The sequence below is a fragment of the Urocitellus parryii genome, chromosome Y, assembly GCF_045843805.1.
Source record: "Urocitellus parryii isolate mUroPar1 chromosome Y, mUroPar1.hap1, whole genome shotgun sequence".
NCBI classification, from domain to species: domain Eukaryota; kingdom Metazoa; phylum Chordata; class Mammalia; order Rodentia; family Sciuridae; genus Urocitellus; species Urocitellus parryii.
In genome coordinates this window covers 37,008,527-37,035,549 of record NC_135548.1, presented here as the reverse complement: position 1 = coordinate 37,035,549, position 27,023 = coordinate 37,008,527, and the positions used below count along the sequence as shown (strand labels likewise).

The window sequence follows — 27,023 nt, the reverse complement described above, 5'->3', positions numbered from 1 at the left end:
AAAAGGTATGCTTGGGAGACATGGGTACCTGCATTAGTTTGCTCTGGTGGCCATTAAGAAAATACGACAGCCTGTGTGGCTTTGCCCACTGAAATGCGTCTTCTCACGGTTCTAGAGGCTGAAAGTCCAAGATCAAGGTGTGTGCGGAGTGGGTTTCTGGGGAGGCCCCCTCTCCTTGACGTGCAGGACACACTGCCTCCTGGCTGTGCACTCAGTCTTTCCTCTGTGTGTGCCTCCTGCCATCTCTGTGTGAACAGATTTCCTCCTCTTGTAAGGACACCAGTCTGAGTGGATTTGGAAACACTAGAGACCTCATTTTAACTCTTTAAAGGTGCTGTCTCCAAATACAGTCATACCTGGAGGTCCTGAGAATCAGTGTTTCAGCCAGCTTAGCCTTTTGAGGAGACGCAATTCAATCCTTAAGGTTCCTAAGGAGGAGACACATAGATAAAGAGTTAATAATGAGAAAATTAAGAAATTCTTGAAAACACAGAGATATCAAGATAAATATTGCATTAAAAACAAAATGTGGGTGTTTAAGACTGGTCAGAGGCTGGGGTTGTGGCTCAGTGGTAGAGCACTTGCCTAGTATGTGCGAGGCACTGGGTTTGATTCTCAGCACCACATATAAATAAATAAATAAATAAATAAATAAATAAATAAATAAATAAATAAATAAAGGCATTGTGTCCATCTACAATTAAAAAAAAAAAAAAGACTGGTCAGAACAGAACCACCAGGGTTAACAGTGCCAGGAAGGAATTATAGCAGGGAAGGGCAAGGGTGAGCGTGAAGGGGGGAGGGGAGGGGAGAGGGGACTTCTGGAACTGATCCCACTTTGCTGAATGAGAAACATTAGCGTGTGCCGCTGTATTTACTCAGGTATAGATATTTGCTTCAGCATATAAGGAATTTCACATTATAGATGAAACTTTGAGGCTGATAAAAGGTGTGTTTGGGATTGGAGGGAGCGAGGGAGGGAGATAGAAGACATTTGCATTTTGACTGTGGGGGAAGTTGGTACACCGGAGGCACATGGCTCTGCATTACGTTTGGCAGCTACTTCTTTAGTGCTTTGAAACGGTGACATTTCAGGGGCAAGGCTTTTCACAATGAAAGTACTTTTTTCTTGTAATTATGCAAATAGTATGTGAGTATTCATATATCATTTGTGCACTATTAAATATTCAAACAATGCTGGGAATGTATGAGGAAGAAAGCAAATCCACCCTCTGAGATAGTCACCACTAGGCATTTTTAATGAACCTTTTTCATGCTTTGCTTTATGCAGATATATATATGCACATCTATAATTCATACCAGTCGATCTATTTATTTATAGTGAGGTGTGCATGAACAAATGGAAGTGAGTGTGCACATACACATGTGTGCATGGACCTGTGCATGTGGATGCACATGCACACATGTGTGTGCACTTGAGAGTATGTGGACATGTGTGCATGCATGTGCGTGCAGATGTGTGCACCCCCCCACACACCTTTCTGCTATCCTCTGGGAACCCATGTTAGCTGACTGGTTTGCATTCCTCTCTCCTTTCTCTAAGAGTTTCTGTCCATTTACCAATACACACCTATAGGTGCACCCCAATACACATTATTGTACAAATACAAATTATTATACAAATAATTTTAAAATTAACATCTATTTTTATAAAAAATGTGATCTCAGATGAATGCACTACACATATGAACACACATTGTTCCTCATCTTACTTTTTCATTCCCATATATTTTTGAAGTGTGCTGCAATGTGTGTCTGCTTTGCTCATGGAACTTAATATCCATGCTTGTTGGGATGCTGGATTTCATAAACATCCCTCTGTTTGCATCAAATCTGCATCACCCCAGCTCTCTGTTCCCCTTTCTCTTCACCTGTTCCTTGCCAAGGAGATGAGGAGGAGCTTGGTGGTGGACAGATGATGGGAGTAGATGCTCCATGAGCAGACATCCTTACTAGACTTTTCTCAGTGCATGCTCCCCCCATGCGGGCCAATTTGATCTAAATGCCTGTGAATCAAAGGGTGTCCATACACAGTCCTGCTATTAGTAGCTCACTATCTGCTTCACTGTTTCAGTTGCCCCAGATCTGGATTTGGGATATAAAGCCCCTTTATGACCTTTTTGCCTTGGTCACTGCTTTTGATATCAGTAGAGATTTGTTCTTTTCTCCTCGCTGGAGAGACCTAGATTCACATACAAAGGTGTCAATCCATTCTATGGTGGTTGTTTTCCTACAGAGCCCACCAGGGAAACTTCCCCACCATCTGCTGGTCTCTTCCACACCACTTCACCAGTCTTTGTGTAGAGAGCATGTAGTAAAAGAACCCACCGGATAAGCAAAGTGATTTCTATTGAAATTGTATACCAAACCCTTAAGTAAAACTTCATTCTATTTAGGGATGCTTGGGTGGCAGAAGGAAAATTGGCCTATTTTTCTGATTAGTTTACTTTCCACTCTTGAAAACATTCTTAGCCTAGACCTTGACCCCAGGGGAGTAAAATGATCTCTGTTTTTAATGTTCTGAATTCTTAACCCCAAAGAGCAAACCAGATGTTATTAGTTATATATTCCCTATAGCACACACTAAATGAGTTGCAACTATGAGCATGGATAAAATAAGAGTTAATGGAAATATATTATGCTATTATTCAAGTTTAATGGAAACTTGTTAAGATTTTGTTTAAAATATTGCATGAAAAGAGACTTTATAATGAAATCGTACAGAGGGAGAGTTTGCAGAATGATTGAAGTAGACCAGCTAGTCAATAACGTTTGACTGTGGCTCTTTCTCCAGTATTCATTCTGGAATGAGCTGACTGGTGCTCATTTCTGTATTCTGCAGGGGCAAGTTCTCTGTGGTCATTACTTAGCTCAGAGACTTGGTCTTCCCTGGGGCTGACACTGCACTCCCGGACAGCATGAGGCAGACTGGAGCATCCTGCTTGCCAAACCCCTGGTCTTCACCTTCTGAGCCCACAGGCCAGAAGGGCAAGGTCAAGATTGGAAAAGAGCCTGTGGGGCTACCCAACTCCAGTGACACGTGCCGAGTGGTGGGCAGGTCTGGGTGCTGCTTTTATTAGGAGGGCACTGTCGCCAGAACCAAACCTCTCCAGGGGATCATTAGAGAGACTGGCGATCCTCCTCTCATCCCTGCTGTTCCACTTCAGGAAACGTGCAGAGAAAAAAGATCTATTTATTTATTTTTTGTTGCTCAAAAGCGAAGCTTCAGACAATGAAACATTTCCATGATCACAAATCGTCAGCAGCTGGATACTGAAATATTGGCTCGCTATGTATATGTGTCTATGTGTGTTCACTTGTGCAAGTGATTCTAATATTATTTTGGCAATTTTTTTCAAGTACTTATTTTTTAGTTGTAGTTGGACACAATATTTTATTTATTTATTTTTATGTGGTGCTGAGGATCGAAACCAGGGCCTCACACATGCTAGGCAAGTGCTCTAACACTGAGCCACAACCCAGGGCCTCACACATGCTAGGCAAGTGCTCTAACACTGAGCCACAACCCTAGCCCTTATTTTGACAATTGCAGGTTAAATTCCTACTGGCAGAACATGGTCTTCCTCCTGTGTGTGTGCTGGGACATTAAATTGAATCTAATGAATATTTATTGCACTCCGTCCGAGGGACAGACGAGTTTTCTGTGGGGAATGGAGAATACTGGGAGATTCGTAATTGGGAGATAGACTGAACCCCATGCTGGGAAGTCCAAGACCTGAATTCTTGCTCTAACTCCTTTCTTATCTATCCCTGTAAGTCTCAGCAGATCATTTAACTCTCCAGAATTTTTAAATCAAGATTTTATCAATGGTAAAAGGCCTAGCTTGACTACCTTATAAAGAAAGTCTCTTCCACTTGAGAACTGTCATTCAAGGATGAAAGAAAAGTTAAACCCTTCGTTATCAGATGTATATGCACAAAATGCATTAAATCTGAAAGGGTTGGAAAAATCATATACCAAGTAAAGGGAATTCAGTAACTCCCAGCATTTAAGTGATAACTAGATATTCTAACAAATAACCTCCTTCAGTAATTACTGGGTTACACAAATACTTCCCCTGATCATTTATTCATTCATAGAATATTTTCAAATTCTCACATTGGGAGAGGAGACTACAAGGTGCTAGAGACATAAGAGTAGGGGGTCAAAATACTTGTCCCCAAGGAACTCACATGAGGTGGATGTCAGAGAAAAGATGGGGAACAAAAGGCAAATAAATTACCATAAAGTGTACTTCCTAAGCTCACTGCCAAAGAAATGCCTTGTTTCATATTTCTATCCACAGTATAAAAAACATAAGATGGATGTGATTGCAAAATTCAGAGTCTGTCAACAAGTCAGGATGGCGCCTGGCATTTTGCCAGAGGGAGTGGTTTGAGAAGTCACGCCAGCGAGCCATTAAGTGTGCAGATTCCTGATTGGTTGACTGCTGTATCTAGTTTATGCTAATTAGATAAGCTGTGTGGAAGGTATATATACCCCTCCTGTCCTACAATAAAGGGCTCCCACTCCTGCTGTGTCGATCTACACAAGTTGCTCGTCACCCCCCACCCCCGGTTATTTTGCTGCAGCCGGGCTGCGGCACTCCTAACTCACTGGCATGACAATAAACAAGAAAACGTATACGTAGGTATAACATAGATATTTCCCCGGGGGAAATGACACAGGAAATAGGGTCAAAGGCGCATTGGCTTTGGAATAAGGTGGTTATGAGTTCAGATTCTGATGCCTCTGAACCGGTCACCTTCATTTATCAACTTCAAGTTTCAATTCCTTGTTTACAAAGACAAGATCACCGAACCTTCCTGGCACAGTGGCTGTGACCGTGCAGGAGGGTAGTGTGGATGTGTCTAATTTCCGGGTCCTCCCTGTTGTTATTATTTCAGCTTCTGTTTGTCACCTCTTCTAAAAATCTGCGAATGTTTCTTTCATTTTACTGAAATTCTCCACCAAGTGTTATTAGGCCTTCCTTGATCTCAGGGCGTTTTGTAATCTGGAATTAAATCTGTCTGGTGGAAAGGCTCCCATTTACACAGAACTGGGACTTCACGCAGTCAGAGTGTCTCCTGTGGGCTCCCAGAGCTGTCTAGGCTGTCGCCCATCTCTACTGTCACTTGGTTCTACTTCACCTGCTCTTTACCCCCATGGGGCATTTTTGCCATTTACCTCTGTCCTTGTTACAAGCTGCATGCCCAGTACCTCTTTCACCCTAATTCTCTCAGTCTCATTACAGCCAGGCAACATCTGTCTAGCTAGAGCTCATGCAAGCTAGGTGCTGGTCAGTGCACCTTCCGCTTCGAAAGGAGCTGTTCCAGTCTTGCCAGTCTCCACTTCTTTCTGCTTACTGGAAAACCTCTGCTCTGTGCTTTGCCTTGCTTTTGCTTACAGGGAACTGGCATCTCCTCTGAAGTCACTGTCCTCGAGGGGATTGCTGCTTGGTGGCTTGGCCTAACAGATTTTTATCTCTTTAAATGTAGACAACATTTTGTTTTCCAGCGCTACACTTGTCAAAAAAGTTACTGATCCAGTCTGCGTTCCTAAAATCCACACCACAATTTATTTTCTAATGTATTTATTGCTGTTTGCTTCAGCTTTTTCTTTAACGTTCTGAATGCTACTAGTGAACGACAGTTGGACTCTCCCAGAGGCTCCTCGACTCCCATGTGAATGGGCTGGAGCTGACACCAGACCTCAGTTCCACGCACATGTTTCTGTGTCAAGCTGGGACACAGAGGGATAGAGAAGTTTCAAGACTTAAAATAAAATGGAATATTTCTTTTAAAGAGTTCTTGACTTCTAGTCAAATTGGTAGATTAAACATAGCAAATCACTTTTTCTGTTCCAAATGTCAAGAAATTCTGATTAAAATGTTTAAAAAATACTTTTTAAAGGTACAAAGACCAAGGAGACACATTCTAGAAGTGAGAAGAGCTGAACTGAGCTGGCCCCAGGCCATGGCTCCAGATATTGAGCCTCTGACACCTGTCTGGGACTGGGAACAAGCTTTTGGAGGACAAATTGAACACAAATTGAGTTTCTCCATGAAACCAGGGGCTGGAAAATTGCTGCGTGTTTATGAATACAGACTGGGGATCTGTCTGCTAACCTTAGTCACAGCAAAGAGCAAACTGAGCACTCCCAACCTGGCTGAAATTAGAATCATCTGTGATCAGAACTTCAATCCTTTGGAACACTGGGTGGCTGGACTCAAGATTTATGTTCCTCCAGTGATGGAGGACCAGGGACTGCAATAGAGTTTGCGTGGAGGCAATCCATAAACCACTTTGCAGAGAAGTCCCGTGACCCAGAGAAGGAAAGTTCATGGACAACTTTGATGTGAACTAAGGTCATAGGAAAGAATGACACAGGAAGTGAGACAGTTGGTTCCATGAAAATCAGGCTTCCCTTACCCCCACGGTAGTGAATGCCTAACAGAGAGAAGAGGGAATGGAAAAACATGAATGACGTCAATTTAAAGAAGTGTGTTTAAAAGCTGCTTGAAGAGACAAAGGAGAACATAGCAAAATGATGTAAAAATAAGAAAGGGTGAGACAGAAAAAGCAGACATGAAAAATAACCTAAAACAGTAATTGGCACTTGTTATGAGATTGGCTAAATAATAAATCACATAAAACTTAAGAAAGAATCAGCAAAATGGAACAGAGTTTTAATAAATGGTGCAGAGTCAAGAGGAGAAAAGAAAAATTAAGAGATTATGAACACAAAATTAGGCCCAAATACCTTTCCTTGAAGTTCCAGATGATTACAGAGGGGATGATAGAGTTAATAGTCACACAGAGAAAGCTGAGAACCTTCCAGAAATGAAGAAACCCTCACATCAGTAGGGATGAATAAGTAAATTTTATAAATCCACTTAGAAATGTTGCCACGAAGCTGCAAAACCTTAATAGAAAGTTCTAAAACATACCAGAGAGAAATTGTAATACTGGTAAAGAAACAATGATCTAATAAACAGAAGGTTTTCATAAAAAATAAAAGACAAAAGAAGACAATGGAGACTATTTTAAAGTTCTGAGGGAAAATATTGTGAATTTAAGATTCTTGCTGGATGAATGAACATTTAAGAATAAGACAAAATAATAACATTTTCAGGCATGCAAATACTTTTAAATGTTAAAATTATTGCAAGACACATGAAATACACAAAACAATGTAATTAGGAAATAACAGTGAATTCATAAGGAAAAGCAGGATGCAAGAAGTAATAGTGAACAAAAAAGTGTAGAACATGGTGGTATAGTTAAGTGCTTATTCACTGTAAAGTAAGATCGTTGCAATGATAATGAGAGTTAAAAATGTGTGTGTGTGTGTGTGTGTGTGTGAGTGTGAGTGCTTACAGGCCACATAAGCGTAACACAATATTAGTCATATGAGTTTGGGTTTAAGACTGGCAGAAGTTTGGGAGGAATTTATTACCAAGGTTTTGTCTTATTTGGATAGGAAATGGAGATGCTGATTAATTTTATATTTGTTTGGCAGTACAAATTTAAGTGTGTATGTAAAAATATCATGGGTAGGGGGTGAGGGTTGTAGCTCAGTTGAGACTTCTTGTCTGGCACTAGACTCAATTCTCAGCACTGCAATATAAACATATACATAAATAAAAATAAAGGCTCATCAACAATTAAAAAATCCTTAAGAGAAAAGAAGCGGATAAAATATGTATATATGAGCAGCACAGACAATAAGATGGCAATAAGAAGTTCAAATACACAAAAATCATAAACCATTTGAATGGACAGAGAAATTAAATGGTGGATATGAACAGATTTCATTAATACCTACCTATTTGGTATTTTCAAGAAGAACATTTTAAAAAGGATTCAAAAGTCTTGAAAGACAGGAGATGATAAAATATATGCCAGGTAACTACTAAAATAAAGTCATGAAGAAACACAAATCAATCAAAGAAGGATATAGGATAAAAATAGGAGAAAAAAAAAAGAGGAAACACTCCATTGGAAACAAAAGATCCCCCAGGAAGTCATATCAATGGTGGTTGTGTGCCTAGAAAGTACAATTTCCAAACTACTAAAGCAAGAACTGAGAGAATAAGAGGAGAAATTGACAATGCCATACGATGATAGGTGATGTAACATATTTCTTTCAGAAAACGTTGCAAACTTCTAAAAAACTTATTTTAAAAAATGCAGTTGACAACTTTGATCTAATAATTTTACACAAGATTTTGCACTTGACAAAGAACACATTTTTTATTCAAGAATATGCTGTACTTAATAAAAATATGCCCTATACTCAAAAAAAGTCTGTCTCAACAATTTTCAGAGTTGATGCCAGGCAACCATCTTCTCTGGCTACAACGCAATACAGTTAGTAAAGAACTAGAATCTAAATTCAATCCTCAAATATTTTTGAAAATGTTTAAGAAAAAATACCATTAAAAATAATGTATGAGTTATAAAAGAAGTAATTAGAGAAATCAATAGAATTATAAGCACTATATTTAAAAAATGTGGAATTACAGTTAACCAGTTCTCAGAATGAAACGTATGGCTTTCAATACATTTTTTTTTTTCAAGCAGAAATGAACTTTATTTTTAGAACACACAGGCCACACCACACAGCTCTTCAGGAATTCCCTCAGAGCCCAACTGCCACCACCGGCTTCCCACAAGCCTCTTTTTTTTCCCTTTAATTTTTATTGTTGGTTGTTCAAAACATTACATAGTTCTTGACATATCATATTGCACACTTGGTTCAAGTGGGTTATGAACTCCCATTTTTACCCCGTATACAGATTGCAGCATCACATCGGTTACACATCCACTGTTTTACATATTTCTATACTAGTGTCTGTTGTATTCTGCTGCCTTTCCTATCCTCTACTATCCCCCCTCCCCTCCCCTCCCATCTTCTCTCTCTACCCCATCTACTGTAATTCATTTCTCCCCCTTGTTTTTTCCCCCTTTCCCCTCACTTCCTCTTGTATGTAATTTTGTATAACCCTGAGGGTCTCCTTCCATTTCCATGCAATTTCCCTTCTCTCTTCTTTTCCCTCCCACCTCTTGTCCCTGTTTAATGTTAATAGCAAGACTGTGGAACCAACCTAGATGCCCTTCAATAGACGAATGGATAAAAAAATGTGGCATATATACACAATGGAGTATTACTCTGCATTAAAAAATTATAAAATCATAGAATTTGCAGGGAAATGGATGGCATTAGAGCAGATTATGCTAAGTGAAGCTAGCCAATCCCTAAAAATCAAATGCCAAATGTTTTCTTTGATATAAGGAGAGCAACTAAGAACAGAGTTGGGAGGAAGAGCTTTCAATACATTTGTTAAGAAAATAAATGATTTTTGAATACTAATGAGATAAATAACCAATTCAAGAAGCAAGGTCAAGGTCCATAAGGCGAACTGATGGATTTTTTTCTCAGTATCAAAAACATGCAAATATGCAGATTTAAGTAACAATAATTATTGGCAAGGATGCGGGGGAAAAAGGTACACTCATACATTGCTGATGGGACTACAAATTGGTGCTACCAATATGGAAAGCAGTGTGGAGATTACTCAGAAAACTTGGAATGGAACCACCATTTGACCCAGTTATCTCAGTTTTTTAGTTTATACCCAAAGGACTTAAAATCAGCATACTACAGTGATGCAGCCAAATCAATGTTTATAACAGCTCAAGTCACAGTAGCTAAACTATGGAACCAACCTAGATGCGCTTCAGCAGATGAATGGATAAAGAAAATGTGGTACATATACACAATCAAATACTACTCAGCCTTAAAGAAGAATGAAATTATGCACTTGCCAGTAACTGGAAGGAACTGGAGAATATCATGCTAAGCAAAATAAGCCAAACCCAAGAAACCAAAGGCCAAATGTTTTCTCTGATAAGCAGATGCTAATCCATAATGGGGAAGGTGTCCGGTAGAATGAGGGAAATTTGGATTGTGCAAAGGGGAGTGAGGGGAGAGAAGGAGGTGTGGGGTGTGGAAGGATGGTGGAATGAGACAGACATTAGTACTCTTTATACGTGTATGATTACACTACTGGTGTGACTGTTCAGCCAGAGGAAGGAGGAGTTGTGCTCCATTTGTGTACAATGTGTCAAAATGCATTCTGCTAATTAATGTATAATTAGAACAAATTAAAAATAAAATCAAAACATTAAAAAAATTTATACATGATCCCTTTAAACACTGCCTCTCTCCCACTTTTTCTTGTCTTTTCCTGATGCCAAGTAAAAGTGTGCTACTTTTGTTAAGTATCAGATGACTGCAGTTTGTGGGTTTGTCTCTGTGTCTTCTATTCTGTTTCAATGGTCTTCATGTCGACTTTGATGCCAATATCATGCTTTTTTCCCCCCTACAGCTTTGTAGCATAATTTGAAATTGGGTATTAAGGTGCCTCCTGCTTCACTTTTCTTGCTCAGAATTGCTTTGGCTATTATGGGTCTCTTATTCTTCTAAACAAATTCAAAGGCTGTTTTTTTCCCTAGTTCTGTGAAGATTGTCGTTGGTATTTTGATGGGGATTGCATTGAATCTGTACATTGCTTTTTGCAGTATGGCCATTTAGACAACATTAATTCTGCCTATACAAGAACATGGGATGTCTTTTCATCTTCTGAGGTCTTCTTCAGTTTATTTTTTCAATATTCTATAATTTTTACTGCAGAGTCTTTCACTTACTTGGCTAAATTAATTTCCAGGTTTTTTTTGATGTCATTATGAAAGAAACAGTTTTTCTAACTTCTTTTTTTCAGCTGATTTGTTGTTGGAGTATAGGAAAGCTATTGATTTAGGAGTGTTGATCATTCATGCTGCTACTTTGCTGAATTCATTTATCAGTTCTAGGAGTCTTCTGGTGTATTTGTTTTTTTTTTTTTTTTTTGGTATTTTGGATATAGGATCATGTCATTAAGAAACAGAGGTAGCTTGACTTCTTTTCATATTTGTAACCCTATAATTTCCTTCTCTTGTCTGATTTCTCTGGCTAGAGTTTCAAGCAATTTAAAAGCTTCTGTACAGCAAAGGAAACATGGGTGTGAAAAAAGGCCTACAGAATAGGAAAAAATATTCATCAGCTACTCTTCTGACAGGGAATCAATATTCAGAATATATAAAGATCTCAAAAATCCACCCCAAAGCCCAATACCCAATCAATAACCAGGCTAAAGAACTAAACAGAAACTTCTCAAAAGAAGAAACACAAGTGGCCAATGAATATATGAAAAACTGTTCGACATCTCTAGAAATCAGGAATTTGCAGATCAAAACTACACTGAAATTTCATCTCACTTCAGTCAGAATAGCAGTGATCAAAAATACAAACAATAAAAAATGCTGGTGAGGATGTGGGGGAAAAGGTACACTGGTACATTATTGGTGGGACTGAAAATCAGTGCAATAACTCTGGAAAGCAGTGTGGAGATTCCTCAATAAACTAGGAATGGAAACACCATTATGACCCAGCTATCCTACTCTTTGGTATTTATCCAAAAGATCTAAAATCAGCATACTATAGCAATATAGCCACTTCAGGGTCTATGGCAGCGCAATTCACAATAACCAGATTGTGAAATCAACCCAGACGCTCATCAATAGATAAATGGATCAAGAAAATGCGATATATATAAACAGCGGTGTTTTTACTCGGCCATAAAAGAGAACAAAATTATGGCATTTGTTGGTAAATGAATGGAAATGGAGGATATCATGCTAAGTGAAGTAAGCCAGACTCAGAAAAATCAATAGTTGAATGCTTTCTAGTGCAAAACAAGGGTAAGAAGGTGGTGGTAGCAGAATTAGATATCATAAAAATATAGGGAAGATTAGTGGCATAGAAGAAGTAGAATGAGAGAGTAGGAAGAAGGAAGTGATAGGCAATCAGATAGGGAAAGAAATATGGAATGACTTTGGCAAAATCATATTATTTGCATATATAAATATACCAAAGGTTTCACCTTTTAGGTATATGTAGAAAGTACCAATAAAAACAAATAAATAAAGGAACAAAAGGAAGATTGGTAGAGGAGGGAACTGAGGAAGAAAAAACGGTGTGGGATGGGAATCAGATTCCTTGCATGTAAGATTTTGTCAAAATAAAACCAAATATTATGTATAATCATAATGCTCTAATAAAAAAGTGTGCTAGACCTTTCTTTTTGTGTTTTTTCCTTCTTTTTTTGTTAAATACTTTTTTAGTTGTAGATGGACACAGTACCTTTATTTGTTTATTTATTTTTATGTGGTGCTGAGGATCGAACCCAGTGCCTCATATATGCGAGGCAAGTGCTCTGCCACTGAGCCACAATCCCAGCCCCTCCTTCTTTTTTGATTTTTTTAAAATTTTTTTGTCTCTGAATTGCATTTTTGTTTCTTCAGACTTATTTTGCAATTCATTAATTTATTCTTCAGCTATGTCTAATCTGCTGCCACAGCTATATTTTACAAACTTATTTTTTATTTTTATATTTTTTGTTTATAAATGTTATGATTATTCCCCAGACCCAGACCATTTCTATAATTTAAAAATAGTTTCTTGTTGCATACAGATAACATCAAACTTGATTTTTTACATTAATTTATTATTTAATTGATGCGTTATGGTTATACTTAAAAGTGGAATTTCTGTATATTCACATATGTAGCTGGCATAATTTTGCAGTTCCTTCCCTTTCCCATCTCTCCTTCTAGATAGGCAATATGTTCACTTTGTTCAGAATAAATTAGTATTAGACGGTAAATAATGAAAAAAAAATCTCCTTTTCACCGTGTTCATTAGTCACTGAGTTATACACACATGCTTTTACTCCATTTGTAAAACTGCAATACATTATGTTTAATTTTGTTTTTCACTTAATATGAGTACACATGGAACCTCCTTATTATTTTTCATAAGTGTGTTTTATTTCATTGTGTATATAAACCCAACTTCATAACTTGTCCCCTATTGATTTAGGTAGTTTTCAAATTTTTTGCCACTACAAATAGCGCTGCTAAGACACACAGATTTGATTAGATATCCTTTTACTAGTAAGGGATGTAACTCTAAGATAAATTACTGAAAATGGAATTTCTAGATCATAGGGTACACATATATTTTTGCCACTCCAAAAGTTACATGTGTTAGCCTTGGTTCAGCAATATCTAAGAAGATCTATTGCCCTGTAGCTTAACCAATACTATTATGAAACTTCTGGATTTTTGCCAGTAAGATAGGAGAAAGTGGTCTCTCAATATACTATTAATTTTTCTTTTTAGGACTAGGAATATGCTTTTCTTCCATTTTTTAAAAAATATTTATTTATTTCAATTAGGTATATATGACAGCAGAATGCATTTTGATTCATTGTACACAATTGCAGTACAACTTTTCATTTCTCTGGTTGTGCATGATGTAGCGTCACACCATATGTGCAGTCATACATGTACCTAGGGTAATAATGTCCATCTCATTCCACCATCTTTTCTGCTTTCATGTCCCCCGCCCCAGTCCCCTGCATAATCAAAATTCCTTCAGTTTTCCCATGCTCACCCCTATTATGGATCAACATCCACTTATCAGAGAGAATGTTTGACCTTTGGTTTTTTGGGATTAGATTACTTTGCTTAGCATTATATTCTCAAATGCCACCTATTTACCTACAAATGTCATAATTTTCTCTTTTAATGCTGAGTAATATTCCATTGTGTACATATATCACAGTTTCTTTATCCATTCATCTGTCAAGGGTTTCTAGGTTGCTTCCACAGTTTAGCTATTGTGAATTGAGTTGCTATTGGTGTGGCTATGCTGATTTTAATCCCTTTGGGTATAGATCGAGGAGTGTGATAGTTGGGTCAAATGATGGTCCCATTCCTAGTTTTCTAAGTAATCTCCGGGAATATGCTTTTCATAGTTTTGAAGAACCATTTGCTTTTCTTTGACCTCTGTATTCATATCATTTGCCCATTTTTCTACTGGATTATTGGTATTTGAATATTTCTTTATATATTAGGCATATTAGCTCTTTGTCTATACTGTGAGTTGCATTATTCCCCGCCCCCTTTGTCATTTGTGTTTTGTGGAGTATGTACATGGATTTTTAAAAGTAGTTTTATAGTTGTTACATTTAATAAGTTCAGTCAGGTCTTTCTAGATTTTGTGTCCCTGACCTGTTCTTTCTCCTTTGTAATGTCTTGTGTATGTGTGTGTGTATTCTTGACTATCTTGACTGTGTGTTGGTCATTGTCTTTTAAGTATTATTTGTAGGAATAATATGAGGTTTAAGATGAAGGTATGGTTTTCCAAAGAGGATTTACGTTTCTCTATTGGGTATTTGTGTTTGGGGAGGACTTTAATTCAAGCTTAAATTCTGATATTATCTGTATGAATCAGGTGATAAGAACTGCGGTTTCAAGAATTTCCTGGGTTATTTTTGTATTTTGAGTTAACTGTGGTGGTCACTGGTTTACATGTGGCTGGCTTTAGAATCTCTTCTTTGTGGGAGTCTGGACTTTGACCTCTGTTCCCCTTGCACCAATAAGTGGCAAGTATGATTGCCCAATCTCTCCGCTCTTAGGTGGAGGTGGAGGTGGCTGGAGGTGGAATGCTTAGTAAATGCTCTTTGAGAGCCAAGTTTACCTTTTTGGATTCTCACATTTTCTTAGAAATTCATGTTAGTACTTTATTTATTTTTTTTAAAGAAAATCCTGTATTCTTAATCTATAACTACTAATCTAACACATCTTAGGGTTTTGGGCACACTTCAATACTCCTTTGATTTCCTCCTAGATAGGAAGTGCACATTGACATTTCTTTCTTTTTTAAAATTCGTCGTTTTTAGATATACATGACAGTAGGTGTATGTTGACATATCATACATACATAGGATGCAACTTATCACGATTTTGATCCCATTCTTGTGGTTGAACATGATGTGGAGTGACACTGGCCGTGTATTCATATATGAGCATAGGAAAGTCATGTCTACTTCATTCTGTTATCTCCTATTCCCATCTCCCCTCCCTTCCTTTCATTCCCCCTTGTCTATTTCTCAAATGTTTTGTTGATATTTCAAATCTAATATTACAAAACAAGGCCTTTTGTGTACTATATACAGACGCACAGGAGGCTACAGGCTTCCAGCTGTCTGATATATTCCATCCTCATACCCTAGCGCCTCATCTCAATGCACAATCAGAAACCTCGGATTCATCATCAATCCGTCTTTGTTCTTGCCACCTCCTTTACATCCACTCTATTAGCAATTCCCCTCCACATAGCTTCAAAATCCCCCCGTTTTCCTCTACTCTTCAAATCCACTACCACCACTCCACTCTGAGCCTTCATCATCCTCTCTCTTAGGTTCATTCACCTAAATTAGATTCAGGTCTTGCTTCTTCTCTTGCTGAGCTCATCATTTCCATCTTTTAAATTCCAGACAGTGATCCTTAAAAATGTAATGGATATCACCAATTTCCCCTATTTAAATGTCATCCTTTGAAGTTGGGTGAAATCATTCTACTGACCAGAAATTTGATAACAACATCCTCCACCCTGTGGTTGCTTTCTGGCCTCACCCAATGCCCTGTTGTCTGTTTCTGTTTATCTGATAGGTGGAGCTCATAACTGTGAAGCTGTGCGGACTGCTTCTTCTGCCTGGGAGCATGCTTCCCTAAATCTCTACTATTACCTCAAGTGTCATATCTTCAGCAGGATCTTTCCTGACCATCCAGGGGAAACTGCCACTCATATCCAGTGAGTCATAATGTCTCATTTTCTGCATATTATCCTAGTCTAAAATGTTCTATTTATTCATTCTTTTTCCTGTTTAATATCTGTCATCTAGACTGGAATGTGCCTGTTATGTCCAGCTCCCAAAATAATATGTGACACATAAAATGTCCAAGAGGTACATTTTTGTGGTTTTTGAAAAATGGAGAAATCTCCTTTGTGTTCCTTGAGTTGCTTTATTTTCAGACACGCACTCATTTGGATATATAGTTTGTTTCTCTTTTAGAAAAAATAGAAGGGCAGGGATAAAGTAGGATAAGGTGTGTACCTAAGCAGATGGTCCAGAAAAGCTTTCTTCTCTCTGCTAGAAGGTGGATGATTATACCCCATGACCAGGTCTTCCTTGAAGCCAGTCTGTATGACACATGACTGTAGTAGGTGGGGACCCTTTTGTAATCACTTGTGTCTACAATCCCCAACAAGGGTTCCTCCAATCACTGGTCCCTCTCACCCTGTATCCTTCCTTCCACTCCACCTCACTGAGACTTGCCTCTTTCTTGATTGGCACTGTGTACCTCTTATTTTCCTCCAACACTCTAGTATTGTCTGACTTGAAAAAGGACAAATATTGTATGGTACCACTTATGCACCTAGAATAGGAAAATTCATAAGACAAAAAATAGATTAGGAACTTCCAGGGGTTCAGGAGGGAGGATGAAGTGTTAAGTAGTGCTTGATGCTTATAAAGCTTTTGTTTGAAGTAATGAAAAGGGTTTTGGAAATGGTCATAATAGGTGCACAACATTGTGCCACTGAATCTTATACTTAATTATGGTTAAAAGTGAAAAATCTTATGTTATTTTTATTTTACAGTAGTTTTTTTTTTTTTTTTTGATATGAGGGATTGAACTCAGGAACATTCCACCACTGAGCCACATCCCAGCCCTAATTTGTATTTTATTTAGAGGCAGGGTTTCACTGAGTTGCTTAGCGCATTGCTGTTGTTGAGTCTGGCTTTGAACTCATGATTCTCCTGCCTCAGCCTCCTGAGCTGCTGGGATTACAGGGGTGCGCCACCACGCCCGACTATTTTACCATAGTTTTAAAAATCAGTAATGTAATATACCAAGAAACAATAAATTGTATACTTTAAATGGGTGAATGATATGTGAATTATATCTCAACAAAGTAGTTTTTATTTTCAAAGAAAAAAGGAAAAACTGTTGTCTTGAATTTGTTAGTGTCTGATTCTTTTAGATAGTTGTGTGTTTCATTTTCTCTTTTTTATGGACTTAGGTTAACTGCTATAGACAAACATTAAGTGCTTGAGAGATGTTTGTTACACTAATGAGTAAATGCTAGAAGGAGATATTTAGTTGTGTAGATTTTAAATCTTTAATTTGTCGCTGGTTGGTATTTACATGATGATTATCTTTCAGGATTTCATGTTCATTTTGCATTAGGTTTATTTTTTTCCTACTCTCACCAGAACACAAAAACAAACAGAAAATGACTTCCTAGTTTTTAAGATGGAATAGTGAAACTCTCAGACTCTTATTGTAGATGATTGCAAAGCAAATGCAGGGAGAAAAGAGCAAGAGTCGGGGCTCCTGTTGGCTCCTCTCAGGCCCGATTCCTAATTATTTCCAGATCACATAACTCACACTTGGAAGGAAAGAGAGATTGCACTTCAAGTGGAGGTTAAAGGGATGTGTGAGTAGCTATTTCAGAGGCTGAGTTGGTGCCTTGGGTGAACCATGACCTTAGGTGGCCTGTGGCCTCTGCTCTCTGTCATGCATTCGGTCCCGCAGGCTCACCTTTCAGTTTTACCCTTATTGTTAAAGGGATGTGCTTCTCTGCTCTCTAACTCAGATGAGGACTGGTGTCTTACCTCCACTCCTCGTGTGGCTTGTTGCTAACTCATTTATTTGCTGTTTGCCTTTATATGTTGTCTATGTTCTTGACGGCCTATCCTAAAATTCAGGAGGAATGTATCTTTACTGTGTGCACAAAGAATTTAGAGCTCCAATTAGAATGACATACAAGAGACCCCTAACTTATCCATGGGCTGGTACATTCCAAATATGGCCTATACATATCTTGTTTAAAAATCAGAATGCAGGGGCTGGAGTTGTAGCTCAGTGGCAGAGCACTTGCCTAGCATATGTGAGGCACTGGATTTGATCCTTGGCACCACATAAAAATAAACATATAAAATAAAGGCAAGCTGTCCATCCACAACTACAAAAAAAAAAAAAAAGGGAGGGAGGGAGACTGGCTTCTAAAAAAAAATCAGAATGCATTTTTCTGTAATGACAATGTTGTAAAATGATATTGTATTCCCAACATAACCCCCCCAAAACCAATGAAACCATGAAGTTGTTAGGTTTTGGGGACTAGAGAAGAGTCTCAAACCATATACCAGGTTGGACTGTAAGATTCGGGAGTCCTCAGAGTTTTATTGCCCTTCTTGACCCCACTTTAAGCTCTGGAAAGTACCAGAAATTTGTCACTGCTGAAACATCTTCCTCTTCTTGTTGGCTTCCTGGTGAAATTCATGCTTGACCTTTTTGGTGAGGATTTTCTCGCTTGAAAAGAACTAACGAGACCTTCTCTCCATGGGCTGAGAAGGAAGTAGCTTTGTAGGCCCGATGATTGGTGATTTCTGTTTAGGAGAATGATGGAGTTGATAAAGCTGTGGTGAGGCTCACAAGACAAGAATCACCAAAGGGGTTGAAAAGCAGTCGAGTGTTTTAAAATTGGAAGTAAGAGGAATATAAAGTATTGAAGGGAGCTCTGGAGGCAGCTATTCATTTATTTATGAGGGAGTACACATTGTCAATAGAAAAGCTGCAGGAACCTCACAGAAACCAGCATCGACTAGTTTCTAGCCTACTTCGTAGAACATCTGAGCCACATTACCATTTCTATTTTAGAATGCACAACTGCCAGAGTCATTAAATCTTATTAAATCAGTCAAAGACTACCGGGAGTCGTAATTGTCAGTTTTTATGCTCCGAGTAAACTCTTACCAAACTCTAGGCTTCCATAATTGTATTTGAGGCGCTTCTTTCCTAGAGCCCACACAAATAATTACAAATACCAAGGTGTTCAGGGATTCCACTTCTTTTATGTTTGGTCTTATAGGAACAAACATATGGTTGATTTTGACCCTCCGGCAAAGTAATGAAATGAAATAATTTCTGGATGATTAGCTACATTTTATGGTGACTATATTGGCTTAATAACCAAGAAAAGCCATATGTACATGTGCTTCTGTGTGGATATAGATTAAGAAAATGGGGGAAAAGCAAATGCTTTGTTATGAGATTGGAATGCTGAATTTATGTTGTCTTCATCCTATTTCAAACAAGAGATTGTGGCTTGAACCATTCTAGTAATCAGTTTAGGTAGTAAGTGTATCTCACATCTCAGTTTTCCAAAGGAGAAATAAACAATAATGCTGACAGCCTTGTAATTACCCATAAGAGCCAAAGAATCTGATAGAAATGAAAATAAGTGATTGAATCAAATAGCAATCTAATTTTTCTATTTTTCATCTGACATCTGGGGAAGACTATAAGATAAATTTTCTTTCAACTTTTCTAGAATTGTCATAAAAATTGTATTGATGCTTGACAAACCTATTATTATAAACCTTCCATATTTCTGATAAGTTGACAATTTGATTATTTATTATCATTTTTCTGCTTTTTTTGTTAAAAATCTCTTGGGTAGATAGGGAGTTGATTAAAATTTAGTTGTCTAAAAATCTTTCTTATTCCATCTTATTCTTAAGGGTTTCTATTTATCAAATGCGCTCTCTATTTTTTCATTCCTTTTCCTGTATACTATTATTTTGGCATTTTATTTGTGAGATGGATACTTGAAACAAAATAACTTAGTTGACTCTAAATACCAAATCCAACTTCTGTTAATGTAGGAATTTATTTATTTGAGTTTGGTTTCCCTTCTTGATATGTATATCAAGCACTCGACCACTGGACCACAATCCCAGTCCCTCCTTTTTAAAAAAAAGTCTCTAATGGTGCTAATATTTTAGTGGGAGAAATTTCTTCCTGAACAAGATGATGATGAGGTCTTTGCCTTAGGATTGACCTATTTGACTTGAGAGATTTGAATGACATGTGCTAGTAATGAAAATTTTGTTTCTAATTTGTTAAATGGTCACCACATTTCTTTGCAACACATTAAATACTCTTAATACATTTTGGGGATAAAACTGTTAAATTGCTGCCTAAACTAGAGGTCCAGAGGTTTATAGGCTTTTGTTGTGGGTGGTGAGTGCCTACATCCAGGTCAAGAAAGAGAGCATGTCTAGCCTCCTGCCCATCTACCTCCCCCAAGCTCCATGTGATTTTTACTACTCAATATACTCACCCACTGCTCTAGAGGTAGCCATTATTTTAAATCTTATGGTAATTTTTTTCTTGCATTTATTTATAACTTACCAGCTACATATAAATTTTAGTCAGAATAGCTGTTGCCTGCCTTGGAACTTTTATAAAAGGACTCATAACAGGATTTACCTTTTCCATCTTGTTCCTTTTCTTGTTGTAATTGCTGTGCTAGGTATGGAGCTCAGGGCCTCACCCATCCTAGGCAAGTGCTCTGCCCACTAGCTACATCCCTAGTCCCATTTTGTTTCTTTCAGTCAATGTTTTATTTGCAAGTTTTATCCCTGTATTACATGTAACTATGGCCCATTAAATGTTATTACTATGTAGTGTTCTGTTGTATAACTTTACTGCAACTTGTTCATGCTTTTGTAGGTGAACATTGGTGTTTAGAGTTTTGTGCTGTTATGATACCTACTGCTGGGAATATTCTTGCACCTACCTCCGAGCACACATTTCTTTAGGGCATATACCTAGTGAAGTAACCCCAAAAGAAATGGAGTAACCCCCTAAACTCTTGCCACAATTAGGCCTCTTATCAACAAAATTTTTACAAAGAATGTCAGCAGGATTTCTGCAGAGAGCTTAGTATGGTTTGGAGCTTCCTTTTTATTGTAAATGGCTTTTACCTTAACCTGGCCGGTTTCTCTTTCTTGTAAAAGCTAGGTCTACGATCAAGCTTGGTGCTATGCAAAAATACTATCTCTGTTTTTTTTTTTTTAAATTTCTTGATAAAAACTCATGAAAACCCTCTGTCTAGCCTAAGACTATGGAACAACATTACCTCCATGTAACCACCAATTGTTACATAAATCTCCCCCCACTGGGTATAAATAGAAATAAATTTCCAGACCTGGGGTCCAGAGACTTTTAGGCATTAGCTTCTCTGGACTGCTGCAACTTAAATACACCTGAGCGTTCCTCCGGTGCTCACCCTCATTTGTCCTGAGTCACTAGGAGTGAAATTGGTGGGTGCTGCAGTTTGTATATTGTTGACTGTACACCTCACAGTTTCACATGCAGGTGCCTTGGTCTCCAGTGTGACAGTGTTGAGGTGGTGGGACCTTAAGATGTGGGGCTTGTGGAAGGTGGTTAGGTAACAGGGAGCCATGAAAGTGATTGATGCTGGCTGAATGGAGAGAGTGGGTTTTAACACGTGGGAGAGCATGCTGGTGTAAAGAGAGTTCCCCGCATGTGCTTGTGCCCTTCAGCATGTGGCTGTTTCCCATTCTGTTTTCCTCCATGTCCTGACACAGCCAGGGGTCCCTCACTAGAGTCTGAACAGATGAGGCTGCCCGATCGTGAACCCTCAGCCTCCAAAACTGTACGCTAAGGAAACTGCTTTTCATTATAAGTACCCAGCTTTGAGTATTCTGTTGAAGCAACAACAACAACAAAATGCGTTGTTAGTGAGTCATAAGGCGTTTGTATCTAAAGCTTTAACAGGAAAAGTCAAATCCTCCCTGCCGAAGTTTCACTACATGATGAAATGTTTGGAATAGGATTAATAGTTCATACTTCTGTATTATTGCACTTATGTTTGTCAATAAATATTTTAATTTAACTTTTTGTATCCAGAACTTGTATCAAGGTTTTATTAGAATCATGAAATGAAGTAGACAGCTTTTCTTTTTCTCATTTATTGAATGACTTGTGTAATAGAGAATGTATATGCCATTAGCATTTGGTAAAATTACCTGTAAAACTACCAGGTCATGATGTAATATGGCAATGAAAAGATTTGGGGCCTACATACATTTAAATATTAACACCAACCCCCCCAAATAATCCAATCAATAAATGGGACAAGGAACTGAATAGATGCTTCTCAGAAGCATATACAATCAATATACAATCAATCAACAAATATGAAAAAATGTTCAATATTTCTAGCAATTAGAGAAATGCAAATCAATACTACTCTAAGATTTCATCTTACTCCAGTCAGAATGGCAGCTATTAAAAATACAGACTACAATAAATGTTGGCGAGACTGTGGGGAGAAAGGCACACTCATACATTGCTGGTGGGACTGCATATTGGTGCAACCAATCTGGAAAGCAGTATGGAGATTCCTTGAAAAACTGGGAATGGAACCACCATTTGACCCAGGTATCCCACCCACTCCTCAGTTTATACCCAAAGGACTTAAAAACAGCATACTACAGGGACACACCCATATCAATGTTTATAGCAGTACAAATCACAATAGCTAAACTGCGGAACCAATCTAGATGCCCTTCAGTAGATGAATGGATAAAGAAAATGTGGCATATATACACAATGTAATATTACTCAGTATTAAAAGAGAGTAAAATTATGGCATTTGCAGGTAAATGGATGGAGTTAGAGAATATCATGCTAAGTGAAATAAGCCAATCTCAAAAAAACGGGGGCCGAATGTTTTCTCTGATAAGTGTGTGCTAATCCATATGGAGGGGCATGGGATAAGTGGAGGAACTTTGGATGGACAAAGGGGAGTGGGGGGAGAAGGGTAGGAAAGACAGTGGAATGAGATGGACATCATTACCCTAGGTACGTGTATGATTGCATGAATGATTTGACTCTACTTTGTGTACAACCAGAGGTCTGAAAAATTGTGCTGTATTTGTGTAATATGAATTGAATTTCATTCTGCTGTTATATATAACAAATTAGAATAAATAAAATAAAATAAATAAGAATAGCTATTTTTTTTTCTAGAAATGATTTTGATTACATATTTTACTAGATTTTGTTTAGAACTTAAAAATGGATTTAGTAAGATAATTTACATGACATAAGCTTCCTTTTAAATTTAAGACACATGATTCCTTGTTTTTAAAATACTGTATTAAGAATTGTGTATTCATCATACATTATCTAAAACATTTCCACACTCCTTGAAAGAATCCTGGACCTGTTAGCCGTCACTCCCCATTCTCCCAGACCCTCAGTCCTAGGCAACCATTAATGTACTTTTTATTTCTCTATATTTGCCTGCTCTGGACTGCTTTAGCTGCTTTTTGTTGCTATGACTGAAAGACACGACCAGAACAATTCTAGGGAGGAGAAGTGTACCTGGGGCTCCCAGCTTCGGGGGTCTCAGTCCATAGATGGCCAACTCCATGGCTCTGGGCTGTAGGTGAGGCCAAACATGATGGTGGAGGAGTGTGGTGGAGGAAACAGCTCGGGACATGGTACCAGGCAGCAGAGAGAGAGCTCTTCTCACCAGGGACAGAATATAAACCCCCAAGGCACACCCCAGGGACCCACCTCCTCCAGTCACACCCTATCTGCCTACATCACCCCTCAGTTAATCCCTATCTGTGACTAACACACTGATTAGGTTAATACTCTCATAACCCAATCATTTGGCCTCCAAACTTCCTTGCATTGTCTCACACATAGCTCTTTTCACTTTCTTGACAGACTCTCTTGAAGCAAAAATGTTATTTATTTATTTACTTTTCATTACCAGGGTTTGAACTCAGGGGCACTGGACCACACATCCCAGCCCTATTTTGTATTTTATTTAGAGACAGGGTCTCCTTGAGTTGCTCAGTGCCTCACTGCTGCTGAGGCCGGCTTTGAATTTGCAATCCTCCTGCCTCAGCCTCTGGAGTTGCTGGGATTGCAGGAGTGCACAACTAAGCTTGGCCAAAAATGTTAATTTTAATGGCATGCAATTTATCTATTTTTTTTTCTTTTTCTTCTGTCATGTTTTAAAAACCATTGCCTAAACCATGTCTTGCAGATTGACTCTTATGTTTACTTCAGTGAATTTTATAGTTTTATCTGTTATATTTAGATCTATAAACATTTTAAATTATTTTTCAAATATGACATAGAAATCCAAATTCATTCTTTTTTTGCATGTAGATATCCACTTGAACCAGCATCGTTATTTGAAAAAACGATTTCTCCCTTGGATTTTCTTGGCAACTTTGTTAAAAAAAATATCCACTGGCTGTTAACATGAAGGTTTATCTCTGAACTCACCATTTCATTGCACTTATGTGTACATGAGCCTTAAGCCATGGCTACTCAACCTTGATTATTGCAGTATTGTTGTAAGGTTTGATGTTGGAAAGTATAAATCCTTTGAATTTGTTCTTCATTTTTAGGATTGTTTGGCTATTCTGGGTCACTTGAATTCCCAAGTGGATTTTAGAGTCAGCTTGTCATTATATATTTTTTAAAAGTGGAACTTTCTTGATTGTAAGTCTTTTGTAGGAGAAAGACATGTGCTGTCAGAATGTCAGAAACCATTTGTGACACCTCTCTGTACCTTCACCCTTCACTCGACCCTGAGAGCTGACAGCACAATTGGAACGTGGCCCAGGTCCTGAGGAGGCTGTGTGTGTGAAGAGCACGGGACCTGGGCTGAACCTGGCCCTGACATTCACTGGTAATTACTATACACCTCTCAAAAATGTCCATTTCCTCACCCATAAAGGGGCAATAAAATATCTCTAGCTTCATGTTGTGGCAACGATGTCCCATAACAAGTAACCACAAAGCCCCAGTGACAAACTATAATAAGCGTTTATGTCTTACACATCTGGGCCGGTGGGGGCCAGCTACTTAGCTTCTTATGCCAACAGAGCTCACTCACAGAGACGGCGAGGGTGACTGGGGGTCGGCAGGTCCTGTTCATTGCACTCCGTTGTCCCCTAGCAATGGCACAGCCAAGTCAGAAGTCTCAGTCATGGCAAGTTACCTGGTGAAACACAGATTTGTACACTGGGACACGCAGGTTCAGTTAGAAACCAGTCGCATGCTCCACCGAGGGGACGCAGTCAGAGCTTTTTATAATAGGAAGAGGGGAGGGAGTTCGTGCAGCTTCCCATTCTTGGTGGACTTCAGTAAAATGGACCGAGAGGCACGAATCAGGGTAGTTACAGATTTTACAAATTCATTGAAAACTGCTCCCTCTGAAATTTCTCTTGGTCCAAGAGGACCTGTCAGGAGTTTCAAGGCTCACGAGGGATTTTTTGGTCTCTCTGAAATCATGATGATTTTTATTTTGTCAGAGGCCACCTGATAAAACATAAGATGTCTGATACAGGGCACAGATGAGAGGGCTGGAGCATTTGGTGCCGTTTTGGCAATGCCATCATTACTCTCCCAACAGGAATATTTCACTTCCTTCCTACGTGTGAAACGTACTCACCTTGCCCTTGACACCCCAAAGTTCTCACCAATCAAGGCATGAGGCTCAAAAGTTGAGACTGTGTGGTCTACACCAGGTCCAGATAGCCTACTCTTGATGGCGAGACCCATCAGCTAAAAGCAAATATATCTATATGCTTTGTCTCAACATATAGTGAGAAGAAGAAGCATAACTCCAATGAACACCCATTTAGGAATAGGAATGAGAAGCATGGAAGAAATCCTAAAATAGGGCTGGAAAGGGTGGCCAGGTCTCCCTGTCTTGGGAAAGGGGGTATGTTCTTTATGTTCTTCTTTTTTAAGCTCCAGTATTGTTCCCTGGGGGTTCACTGTGGGCTCTGCCTTGTCCTTCCTTTTCTATCACAGTTCTCAGCCAAATATAAAGAGAGTTGGAAAATGGGCCCTTTGAACAATTCCTTCATTCTGCTACCTAACTATGAAAATCAGTGGCCACAGGCATTTTCATGCCTTGTACATTTTTAGTTTGGGCTTCAACCTGGATAGCTGTCTCAAAACTTTTGTGGATTTGCAATGTTATCCGAAATTATTCCTTCCTCATATGTCAAAACCTGCTTCTACAATTCTTTTTGAGAAGCCTCTCTCTCTAGGCATAATCTCCGCTTCTTTGGGCATGCTGGGCTGCTGCAGGGCAATGCCTTTAGGATTTCTAGAAGCCTTTTCATTCCACTTGGAGGATCTAATAGGCATTGACTCAATTCTTTCTGAGGTCTCAAACCCCAGGCTTAAGTCTACATCTTGCTTTGGTTTTTATCTGAGGCCATGTTCTACTCTCACTACTCTTGGATTTGACCTTTTCACCTAGGCTGGGAATATACATTTTTTTGGCTGGAGAAATTGGAGGTAAGAAACTATTTTTCAAACAGCACATCGCCAGTTCTTTCTAACCCATCTGAATTCCTGCAAACAAGGTCAGTTCTTGTTAAAACTCATAACATGCTTTCACTCCTGAGTCAAACCCAGCTAGTACAGTATCAGCTGAAGCTTTCAATGTTTTGTCCAGCAGTCTCCTTTCCCAACTTTGAAGGTTCAGCAGGTAAGTCTTGTCTTTTGAGTTATCTATGGTGATGTTTTCACTAAATGCTTCCTCAGCACGTCTGTAGCCTCCGCCTGACAACTACAACAAAAATCACCCCCCTTACCACACACATGTGCGTGCGCGCACACACACACACACACACACACTCATACTCATTCCCCCATGGTTGGGCTTTGCCTCTACTACCAATTTCTGCACCAATTAGCTATTGCTGAATAATAATTATGCCAATTTTCATTGGCTCAAGCACAAATCATTTATTTTTCTAGCTCACAGTCTAGAAAAGATAGTTTTTTTTTTCCTAATTTTGCCCGAGCTCAAATCATCTCAGATGGTCTTGTTTGTGCCTCCGTTAGTCTCCCAGGCATCCTACTCTCCATGGGCTCGACTGGGGTGGCCAACAGCCAAAGCTCACTGCACACATGTCCCCACCTGGTCAGCCAAGGCATGTCTTTCTCATGGCAACAGCCTAAGCGCACAGGTAGAAACTGGAAAATGCTTTTATAATCCCCTGTTTGTGTTGTCTCTCCTGACGTCTTGTCTTGTTGGCTAAAGCACTCCATAGCCACACTGAGCATCAAGGGCCTGGAAATACTTTTTGATATTAGAAACTCTAGTCACACAATGAAGA

The 27,023-nt window shown here is 38.7% G+C and overlaps 1 long non-coding RNA gene across 2 annotated transcripts in view; it reads left to right on the top strand.

Annotated features, from left to right (window-relative positions):
• LOC144251084 (uncharacterized) overlaps positions 1 to 27,023 on the top strand; it is a 110,468-nt gene that overhangs the window by 59,946 nt on the left and 23,499 nt on the right. For both annotated transcript variants that reach the window (XR_013342626.1, XR_013342625.1), the window contains one exon: positions 15,646 to 15,787. This is a non-coding gene — a long non-coding RNA (uncharacterized LOC144251084). The remainder of the gene's footprint in view (positions 1 to 15,645; positions 15,788 to 27,023) is intronic.